The 11,029-nt window shown below is 42.1% G+C and overlaps 1 pseudogene; it reads left to right on the forward strand.

Annotated features, from left to right (window-relative positions):
- The first annotated feature begins 10,665 nt into the window (after window positions 1–10,665).
- Window positions 10,666–10,785, forward strand: LOC146029249 (5S ribosomal RNA; annotated as a pseudogene).
- The last annotated feature ends 244 nt before the right edge of the window (window positions 10,786–11,029 follow it).

Genomic DNA, 11,029 nt, shown 5'->3' on the forward strand with positions numbered 1-11,029 from the left:
CACCCCTCAGGGAATTCATCTAGGGGTATAATGTACATTTCAAACCCCCAGGGGTTTCACCAATTGTGGTACAACTGGGCTGTGAAAATGAAAAATTACATTTTTTACACAAAAATGCAGTTCTGGCTCAAAATTTTTCATTTTCACAAGGAATGAAGGAGACAAAGCACCCCAAAATCTGTGCCCCAATTTCTCCTGAGTACGGCAATGCCTCACATGTGACCAAAAAATACCATTTGGGTGCATGGCAGGACTCAGAAGGGAAGGAGTGATATTTGGATTTTGCAGCACAGATTCTGGTGGAATGTTGGTGGGTGCTATGTCGCATTAGCAAGACCCCCGAAGCACCAATACAGTGGAACCCCCCCACAAGTGACCCCATTTTGCAAACTACACCCCTCAGGGAATTCAACTAGGGGTATAGTGTACATTTCAAACCCCCAGGGGTTTCATCAATTGTGGTACAACTGGGCAGTGAAAATGAAAAAATAAATTTTTTACACAAAAATGCAGTTCTGGCTCAAAATTTTTCATTTTCACAAGGAATGAAGGAGACAAAGCACCCCAAAATCTGTGCCCCAATTTCTCCCGAGTACGGCAATGCCTCACATGTGACCAAAAAATACCATTTGGGTGCATGGCAGGACTCAGAAGGGAAGGAGTGATATTTGGATTTTGCAGCACAGATTCTGGTGGAATGTTGGTGGGTGCTATGTCGCATTAGCAAGACCCCCGAAGCACCAATACAGTGGAACCCCCCCACAAGTGACCCCATTTTGCAAACTACACCCCTCAGGGAATTCAACTAGGGGTATAGTGTACATTTCAAACCCCCAGGGGTTTCACCAATTGTGGTACAACTGGGCAGTGAAAATGAAAAATTAAATTTTTTACACAAAAATGCAGTTCTGGCTCAAAATTTTTCATTTTCACAAGGAATGAAGGAGACAAAGCACCCCAAAATCTGTGCCCCAATTTCACCCGAGTACGGCAATGCCTCACATGTGACCAAAAATACCATTTGGGTGCATGGCAGGACTCAGAAGGGAAGGAGTGATATTTGGATTTTGCAGCACAGATTCTGGTGGAATGTTGGTGGGTGCTATGTCGCATTAGCAAGACCCCCGAAGCACCAATACAGTGGAACCCCCCCACAAGTGACCCCATTTTGCAAACTACACCCCTCAGGGAATTCAACTAGGGGTATAGTGTACATTTCAAACCCCCAGGGGTTTCACCAATTGTGGTACAACTGAGCAGTGAAAATGAAAAATTAAATTTTTTACACAAAAATGCAGATCTGGCTCAAAATTTTTCATTTTTACAAGGAATGAAGGAGACAAAGCACCCAAAAATCTGTGCCCCAATTTCTCCCGAGTACGGCAATGCCTCACATGTGACCAAAAATACCATTTGGGTGCATGGCAGGACTCAGAAGGGAAGGAGTGATATTTGGATTTTGCAGCACAGATTCTGGTGGAATGTTGGTGGGTGCTATGTCGCATTAGCAAGACCCCCGAAGCACCAATACAGTGGAACCCCCCCACAAGTGACCCCATTTTGCAAACTACACCCCTCAGGGAATTCAACTAGGGGTATAGTGTACATTTCAAACCCCCAGGGGTTTCACCAATTGTGGTACAACTGGGCAGTGAAAATGACAAATTAAATTTTTTACACAAAAATGCAGTTCTGGCTCAAAATTTTTCATTTTCACAAGGAATGAAGGAGACAAAGCACCCCAAAATCTGTGCCCCAATTTCTCCCGAGTACGGCAATGCCTCACATGTGACCAAAAATACCATTTGGGTGCATGGCAGGACTCAGAAGGGAAGGAGTGATATTTGGATTTTTCAGCACAGATTCTGGTGGAATGTTGGTGGGTGCTATGTCGCATTAGCAAGACCCCCAAAGCACCAATACAGTGGAACCCCCCCACAAGTGACCCCATTTTGCAAACTACACCCCTCAGGGAATTCATCTAGGGGTATAGTGTACATTTCAAACCCCCAGGGGTTTCACCAATTTTGATACAACTGGGCTGTGCAAATGAAAAATTACATTTTTTTACACAAAAATGCAGTTCTGGCTCAAAATTTTTCATTTTAATAAGGTACAGTATGAAGGAAAAAAAGCACCCTAAAATCTGTGCACCAATTTCTCCCGAGTATGGCAATGCATCATATGTGACCAAAAAATACCAGTTGGGTGCATGGCAGGACTCAGAAGGGAAGGAGTGATTTTTGGATTTTGCAGCTCAGATTCTGGTGGAATGAATGGTGGGTGCTATGTGGCATTAGCAAGACCCCCGAAGCACGGTGAAATGATGAACCTAATAATCCATAGATGTGTGGTATATTTTAAAACACTCCTTTATACATAGGCCGGGTTTGTCGGGGCAAGTTTCACAGTGGAAAATAGTATCCTTTCTTATTCCCTTTTTATAGCAAACTTTGCACCTTTTTTGTGTCCTGCCCTTTTTTGCAGTGGAGGGGATTTCGTTAGGAAAATGCTGCCCTGGTACAATACGGGGGCCAGTACTAGAAGTACTGGGGCCCTCTGCCTGCTGGTTCCCAAATATTAGGCCCTTTATGACTTCCTCTTGAAAGTGCATAAATGTCCCCCTCTGGCCGGTAGAACGGAATAGCACGTAAGCGTTATACAGTGCCATCTGGATGATATACACGGCCAGCTTCTTGTACCAGATTTTTGTGTTCTGCAGGGCACTGTACGGCTTCAGTACCTGATCTGAAAGATCCACTCCGCCCATGTACTTATTGTAATCTAGGATACAATTAGGTTTTGAGGTGTGGGTACTGGTACCTCGTACAGGGACGGAGGTGGTACTGTCTCCATGAATTGATGTCAGTATAAGGACATCCCTCTTGTCCTTATATTTGACCAACAACATATTTTCGGTGCATATTCCCCTGCTTTCACCCCTTCTCAGTAATTGGGCAACGTGCGTTTTTGGGAGGCCTCTTTGGTTCTTGCGCACAGTACCGCAAGCTGCTGTACCTCTTGAACCAAGGGCCTTAAACAGGGGGATGCTAGTGTAAAAGTTATCCACATAGAGGTGATAACCTTTATCCAGGAAGGGGTGCACTAAATCCCAGACAATTTTTCCACTAACACCTACGAGGGAGGGGGGGCATTCTGGCGGTTCAATTCTTGAATCCTTCCCTTCATATACCCTAAACCTGTGGGTGTACCCTGAGGTGCTTTCACACAGTTTATACATTTTTATGCCATACCTTGCCCTCTTACTGGGAAGGTACTGGCGGAATTTAACCCTTCCTTTAAAATGTATAAGGGACTCGTCGATACAAATAAATTTTTCAGGGATGTACATCTCTGCAAATTTGGCACTGAAATGATCAATGACCGGCCTGACTTTGAATAGCCGGTCAAAGGTGGGATCATCTCTGGGTGGGCACTGTGCATTATCGGTGTAATGTAAAAATTTAAGGATTATCTCAAAACGAGTCCGAGTCATGGCCATACGGTAAAGTGGGGTGCTGTACAGAACATCTGTACTCCAATATTGCCTAATTTCTGGCTTTTTTTACTATGCCCATATGTAACACCAGACCCCAAAACGTCATCATCTCTACTGCATCTACAGGGGTCCACCTAGCAAATGATGACGTGGGGTTTTGAGCAATAAACTGCTGGGCATATAAATTACTTTGGTCCACCATTAAATTTATAAAATCATCAAAGAAAAATAATTTGAAAAAGTCAATTTCTCTGAGACCTGTTGAATCAAATTGGATTCCTGGGATGGCCAAAAACTCAGGAACCTGGGGCTCAAAATTGTCTGGTGGTGGGGTCCATAGGGATCAATCATTTGGGGGGGGGGTCTCAGCTGCTCTACGAAGGGGTCTTTGAGGGGGTCCCTCATCACTAGAGGAGGAAGATGAGGTTAAGACGAATCCTTCAAATTCCCCGCTTGCATCACTGGCTGTGTCAGAGTCAGAGGCAAGCATGGCATATGCCTCCTCCGCTGAATACATTCTTCTGGATGACTGGGATGACATTTGGGATGACATTTGGGATGCCATTTTTATTTTTGTGTTTCTGTAAGTGTAATGTTTCAACACGTGTATAGTGTAGGGGGGTACAAACTTTATTTCAACACGGGGGGTATGTAGTGTGTAGTGTGTATGTAGTGCAGAAAAAAAAATACTTTATACAGGAATTTGATCCCAATAAAAAAAAAAATTAGATCAACCCCGTGGCAAAAATGATGATCTGTGATGTACGTCACTCAGCAACTTCAAGGCAGCTTTTGGTACAACCTTGAAGGGGTTAAAAAAAAAAAAAAAAAAAAAAAAAGGTCCTGCGCCAAACATTGAGCACAGATGTTGGTCAGTAACGTCCGTCACTGAACAGCGCTCAAAGGCAACAGGAATTTGATCCCCAAAAAAAAAAAAATAGATCAACCCTGTGCCGAAAATGCTGATCAGTGATGTACGTCACTGATCAGCGCTCAGCGGCCACAGGACACCCACAAAAGCAACGTGGGTGTAAAAACTATTTAAAAAAAATAAACCACAGCACTCTCCAAAAAAAAAAACAATTTAAAAAAACTGCAGAAAAAAAATTATATCAACCCTGTGCCAAAAATGCTGTTCAGTGATGTACGTCACTGATCAGCGCTCAGCGGCCACAGGACACCCACAAAAGCAACGTGGGTGTAAAAACAATTTAAAAAAAATAAACCACAGCACTCTCCAAAAAAAAAAAAAATTTAAAAAAACTGCAGAAAAAAAATTATATCAACCCTGTGCCAAAAATGCTGTTCAGTGATGTACGTCACTGATCAGCACTCAGCGGCCACAGTACACCCACAAAAGCAACGTGGGTGTAAAAACAAAACCCCACTGCACTCTCCAAAAAAAAAAACTGCAGATCAGTGATGCAGTGATGCAACACTGATTAGCAGTGAGGGGCAGCAGGCACACAACTGTGGGTGCAACCTGACAGGGTATATATAAAAAAAAAAAACCTGCACCCCCAAAAAGTTGCTGATCAGTTAATTTATACTGATCAGCACAAAAGGGGGGGCAGCAGGGGGGGCAGCAGTCAGTTGCACAGGCAGCACAACCTTTGGTGCAACTGACAGGTATATATATAAAAAAAAAAACCCTGCACCCCCAAAAAGTTGCTGATCAGCACAGATATACTGATCAGCACAAAAGGGGGGGGGGCAGCAGACACAAAATATAGCACTCTCTATCACTCTCTGTCACTATCTCTCACTATCTGTCACTCTATGACACTGCAGCAGCAGCACACAGAAAGTCACAAGATCCAGGAAGCATCCAGCTGCTGGCAGCACGCTACCAGCGGTGATCAGGTAAGTATCAGGCAAGGATCAGGTCAGTATATCACGACAGATTGGCACGGTGACCGCTCTGCACGCAATTCCAGACCGGAATGGCGTCTGCAGCGCAGTCACCGTTAGTTTAAATCACGCGCCATGGCTGTGATTGGTCCGTCGGTCCGACGGACCAATCACAGCCTTGGGGGCAGGTGGGGTGAGGTGGGGTGAGGTGTAGTCATCACCGGTGACCCCCTCACGCCCCCTCACACCCGGCGGTGATTGATCCCTGTGTTACCGAGCGTCTGATTCGCCGGTAACACAGGAAAACGCTGCGATTGGCTGTTCACATTGAACAGCCAAACGCAGCGATCGCCGACGGGGGGAGGCATCGCCGCCCCCCCCCGGGCATGCTGGGACATGTCTGCTGTCAGGGACAGCAGACATCGTCCCTCTGTCACCGCGTCCCTAGACGCGGTGACAGTTTAAAGTCATGACGTATATATACGTCATGTGTCGGGAAGTACATCCCGGCCATGACGTATATATACGTCAAATGTCGGGAAGGGGTTAAATAATAAAAGCACATATGGTTGGGGTGTTCATTCATTCACTGCCAGAAACTAAGGGGTACATTTACTAAGATGGGAGTTCAATTGATGTTGCCCATAGCAACCAATCAGATACTACTTATTTATTTAGCACCTTCTAGATGATAATAGATAGAATCTGATTGGTTGCAAATTGTATTTATGGTATTAGTCCCACTCTCAGTACAGGTTGAGTATCCCTTATCCGTATATCCGTTATCCGAATTATTCCCAAAACTGTGTTTTTTTTTTGTAATAGTTCGAATTTATATTCTCCCCCCACCCTTTTTTTTATACTTACCTAGTCCCGCGGCATACATGGCAGGCCTTCAGCTTCATCTCTGGCGTCTCCAGCGGTCCCAGGAGTGCATTGCGCGAGTTCCCAGGCGCGCTGGTGAGGTCACCGGCTCGCCTGGGAACTCGCGTAATGCACTCCTGGGACCGCTGGAGACGCCGGAGATGAAGCTGAAGGCCTGCAATGGATGCCGGAGGACTCCATGGATGCCGAGGGACCATCAGGGACCCACCAGGGGACAGGTAAATATGTAAAAAAATATATATTCCAAAAACCGTAAATATCCCTTATTTGGAATGCTCGTGGTCCCGAGCATTTCGGATAAGGGATACTCAACCTGTATATGAAAAAATAAGGAGAATAAAAATAGTGTTTCCCAACAACCCCTCCTGCCCCAATGTGTCCTGGATTTTTATATTTTAAATATGGTAACCCTAAACTACACACAGTTAGTTGGGGCAGCCGGTATGTTGGCCGTACCAATAAAAAAAAAGTTTACAAAATATTACTTAAAAAATATTCCAAATAACAAAAGTAATACTATGATTTGGAGAGTTAAATGCATCATTTATACCGATTGGTTTAGGTAAAGTCATTGTAACTTTTCAAAAGCCCACCAAGAATTTCTACTTTATTGTTCATATATCTAACAGGCTCACGGAGGTCTAATTAAGATGCATTCACAAAGTGACTATTCTGCACGAACTGGTCGATGTTTTCTTACTGCGCATGTTCCTGAGCTGCAGTATGCACATGCAGCATTTGAAAAGCAATGGCAGTCGCAAGGCACTAGTAGCAAAGTGAGTGACTGACATTATTGGGCGCTTAATGGGGAGTGTTGGGTAAACACAGGCATGCATAATTTACTAGTAGTGATATTACTTGCTATAGGAGAGCGTTGCTACTGGAGAGTACCTGGCTCTTTACTTGATTGCAAGTGCAATTCTAATAATAATAATAATTTTATTTATATAACGCTCTTTCTCCAATAGGACTCAAGGCGCTTAACAGATAGAATGAATGTAATACAGTACAGAAACAATAAAGTACACAAAAGCTTTTCATAAACAATACTTAAGGCTATGAAGGACATGCTTGAGTAAACAGGAAAGTCTTTTTTTGAAGCATTCTAGATTCGCAGAGAACCAGGTGCCTCTAAACTTTTGTCCTTGCATAAATGGACCGGAGGAGGATCCCCGGTGAGCCAGAAAACATGAATTTTCAAAACATTCTAAATAGTTCTCAGATACTTTGATTTTATGACTGGAACAAAGATGCAGTTGTTTTCATTTTCTTTGATTCTGAGGAATTGGTAGTAGATTTCCGCTCGCTTATCACCTTACTAACTGAAAGTTAATGATATAGTCGATATTCCAATTACACAAAAAATACACTAAATCCGAAGCTCTTGATATAAATATCAATCCCTCAGACCTAACTCATCTACAAAATGCATTTCCTCTCCTTTGGCAAAGTAGCAAAATCAAATATTTAGGTATTTAGCTAACTAGATTTTAAGCAGAACTTTCCCTCCTTCCTTCTATTAAATCACCAATTTAGGTAATTTTGCAGGTTGAAAAATTAAGTGTGCACAATTGAGCTAACAGAGGAAAAATAATGCAATACAGTGTAGTCCTTTTACGATGCCTGGATGTAGTTGGTCATATGATAGACCAGCGGTTCTCAAACTGTGGGTCCTGACCCCAAAGTGGGTCCCGACCTTCTCAGCATGGGGTCGCGACTTCATGTTGCTGACCATCAGGCTGATGACTTTTATAATCTTAGTCAGTGATTCAAGGAGTCTGAATAATCTGTTTACAAGTTGTCTATTATGTTTTACTCCTCACATCACTTTGTGCCTCCACAATGCTGCCATGTATGTGCTGTCTGCTGTCTGCACATGTGACGTGATGACCTTCTGCAGGACCTTGCTGGGGTTCTGTAATTATTTTTATTGTCTTCTGGGGTCTCAGAGCAAAATAGTTTGAGGACCCCTGTGATAGACTATGGGAAATAATAAATTCCCAATCAATGAAGTTTAATTACAAATATTTTCATCTATAAATAACACAATATGAAGGAGGTAAACACAACACAAGATAAAAATAGGTTATCTTAGTACAGAAGTAATTTTTGTGACCAGGATCAGGGTTTTATCCCTTAAGACATATATATTTACAGGAGTCCGGGATTAGGGTGCGAACAGGTTTCGGGACAGATACACTAAGCTACAAAAGTGTTCAAATGGAGAGTTATAAACAACCAACCAATCAGCTGCTACCTGACGTTTTTCAAACACAGTCTGTGGCATGGCAGGTAGGAGCTGATTGACTGGCTGTTTATCACTCTCCATTTTATTGCTTTTGAAGCTTAGTGCATCTGGCCCTTCAGCTGTTAAGACTTATATATTTACATGAGGCCAGGGTCAGTGTTCCAATGAATTTAATCTCATATATGTTTACATGTTCTGCACTTATCTAATATACTCCCAACTATATTCCATTTAAAATCATGCCTATTCCATTTATTGCAATAGGAAGCAGAGTATATGGTCGCGTTCTATGAGGGACACTGTAAAGAATGGTCAGAAGGGAAGATTTTAACACGGTTGGATGCCAGAACGAAGCAACAACTTAATTGTTCTGTTGGGCGCCATCTTGTGGCAGATATGGTTGAAGACAACTGACTCACCACCATTGAGTAATTATTGAACACTAAAGATGCATAGCCCATTATAGTTTTTTCTATGACGTGCAATTTGAGAGTGTGTATATGGATGTCCCTATTCTCAATATATGGTGAAAAAGAACTTACGAAGCAAGGCAAAAATGCAGAGTGATTTAATTTTAGACCTTTGAATGGGGTAACATGTGCCTATCAAGTTGTAAAGGTGATGAGTTTGTGGGACATGGTAGAATAATTTGCTACTTGCTAATGATGATGGGAAGTGAAAAGCTTGTCTCAGTTGCAGCTATTTATACAACTTGACAAGGAAAATGATGGACGAAATGGACTAAAGTAAGTTTTTGGGCTATTTTATATGCGGTTTTAAAAAAATGTGACATTTGCTAGAGGTAACACTGCACATAAATGCATGTTGACTTTTTTTAAACCACACATAAAAAATTTAAAAATATGGTAATGGCAGGCAGCTTATCTAAGTTCTCTTTAGCATCCAGCTCCAACCTCTAATGGCAGCCTTCAAAAAATGTGCATGCACCTACAATTAGAGGCTTTGATCCTGCCCCGGTACCCCATGATGGTGGGTTAAAATATAGTAGCAAGTGCTAGCATGCATTGGTATATAAAGTGCATACTGTCAGTTCTTGTACCACATAAACAGACACTATGGGGTTTATTTACTAAGATAGGAGTTCTATTGATGGGATGTTGCTATGGGCAACCAATCCTATCTATTATCTTCTACAAGGTGGTAAATAAATAAGAAGTAGATTCTGCTATAGGCCAACATCTCATCGTCAAGAGAACTCCCACATAAGTAAATAAACCCCATAAATGAATAAACAAGTACAGTTCCCCCTTTGAATGAATAATTCAGCATTGCTTTACATTATATCATCTCTATGTATATATATATATATATATATATATATATATATATATAAAAGATATAGGGTGCGCTCAGTGTAATCCACCACCTTATTACACAATTCAATGGTAGACCAAAACAATTTAAAACATATAAAATATATTAGTCAGACATGGATTTAATAATTCAGTTCTTCCGAGATATGATAGTACCCAACGCGTTTCGTCATAAATGACTTCATCGGGGGTTATATTTTCTAAAACATTGGGGATTGGCTTTAGCGTTGAACTGGGAGTGGTATATCAACTTACTGGTAATTTTTGTGTATATAAAAAAACACTCCCCCCCCCCCACACACACAGGATAAGTGTATTTCGAATGGGATGTAAGGAAAAAAGATTTTTCCAACAGAAAATCTAACAGACATCTATCTCGTTTCTCTTTTTCTATATCGGTGCTCTTCTCCCACCCCCTTTCCTGTCTTTTACTGTTTCCCTCTGCTCTCTTTCTGCCCGAATCCGGAAGATCTCACCTTTAAAGCTATCGAACATGTATACTTGGGAGAAAGAGGAGGCGACTTGGCACGGAAGCTATCACAAAGAGAAATGTACTGGATATTCCAGCTCCAGACATTACACCCAAATGGTCTTAATGAGGGATATGAAATCGCTCCATTTCTGTAAAGGTTCCGTAAGAATACACTTCATTATATCCACATCCCCCTTCAGTTCTTATAATTCACTCCCTCACGCTCACTACACTACCCTCTTTTCTCTTTTTTTGTCTCTTTTTCTTTTTCTCTCCTTGCCCCCCCCCCCTTCTTCCCCCCCCCTTCTTTCTGTCCTTCTTCATGTCCGAACAAGAAGGCACTTACGTCCGAGAGGTTTTGGGCACACGAAAAAGACATTACAGTCATACCACGCTGGCAATGCCCAAACCCGTCCGATCTTGGCAGCCAAGCAGTGTCTGGGCCTGTTCAGTACCAGGACGGGTGACCACCTGAGAAGAACAGGTTCTGTAATGTACAGACAGCACAAGGAAGAAAAACCTCATGATATGGACAATCGTTTGGCACCAGGACTTCTCACCCCCCTTTCTCTTTCTCCTTCTATTCTCTCTCTCACTCTTTCCTTCTTCATTATGTATTTTCCCACTTTTCTCATCAAAAAATAAAGTAAATTATATAAAAAATGATTTACGTAGTACCACCGTCTCACTTATTCACAATATGTCTGTATAAATAAAAAAAAAAAAAAAAAAAAATTATA

The sequence above is a fragment of the Crinia signifera genome, chromosome 8, assembly GCF_055691185.1.
Source record: "Crinia signifera chromosome 8, ASM5569118v1, whole genome shotgun sequence".
Classification (NCBI taxonomy): Eukaryota; Metazoa; Chordata; class Amphibia; order Anura; family Myobatrachidae; genus Crinia; species Crinia signifera.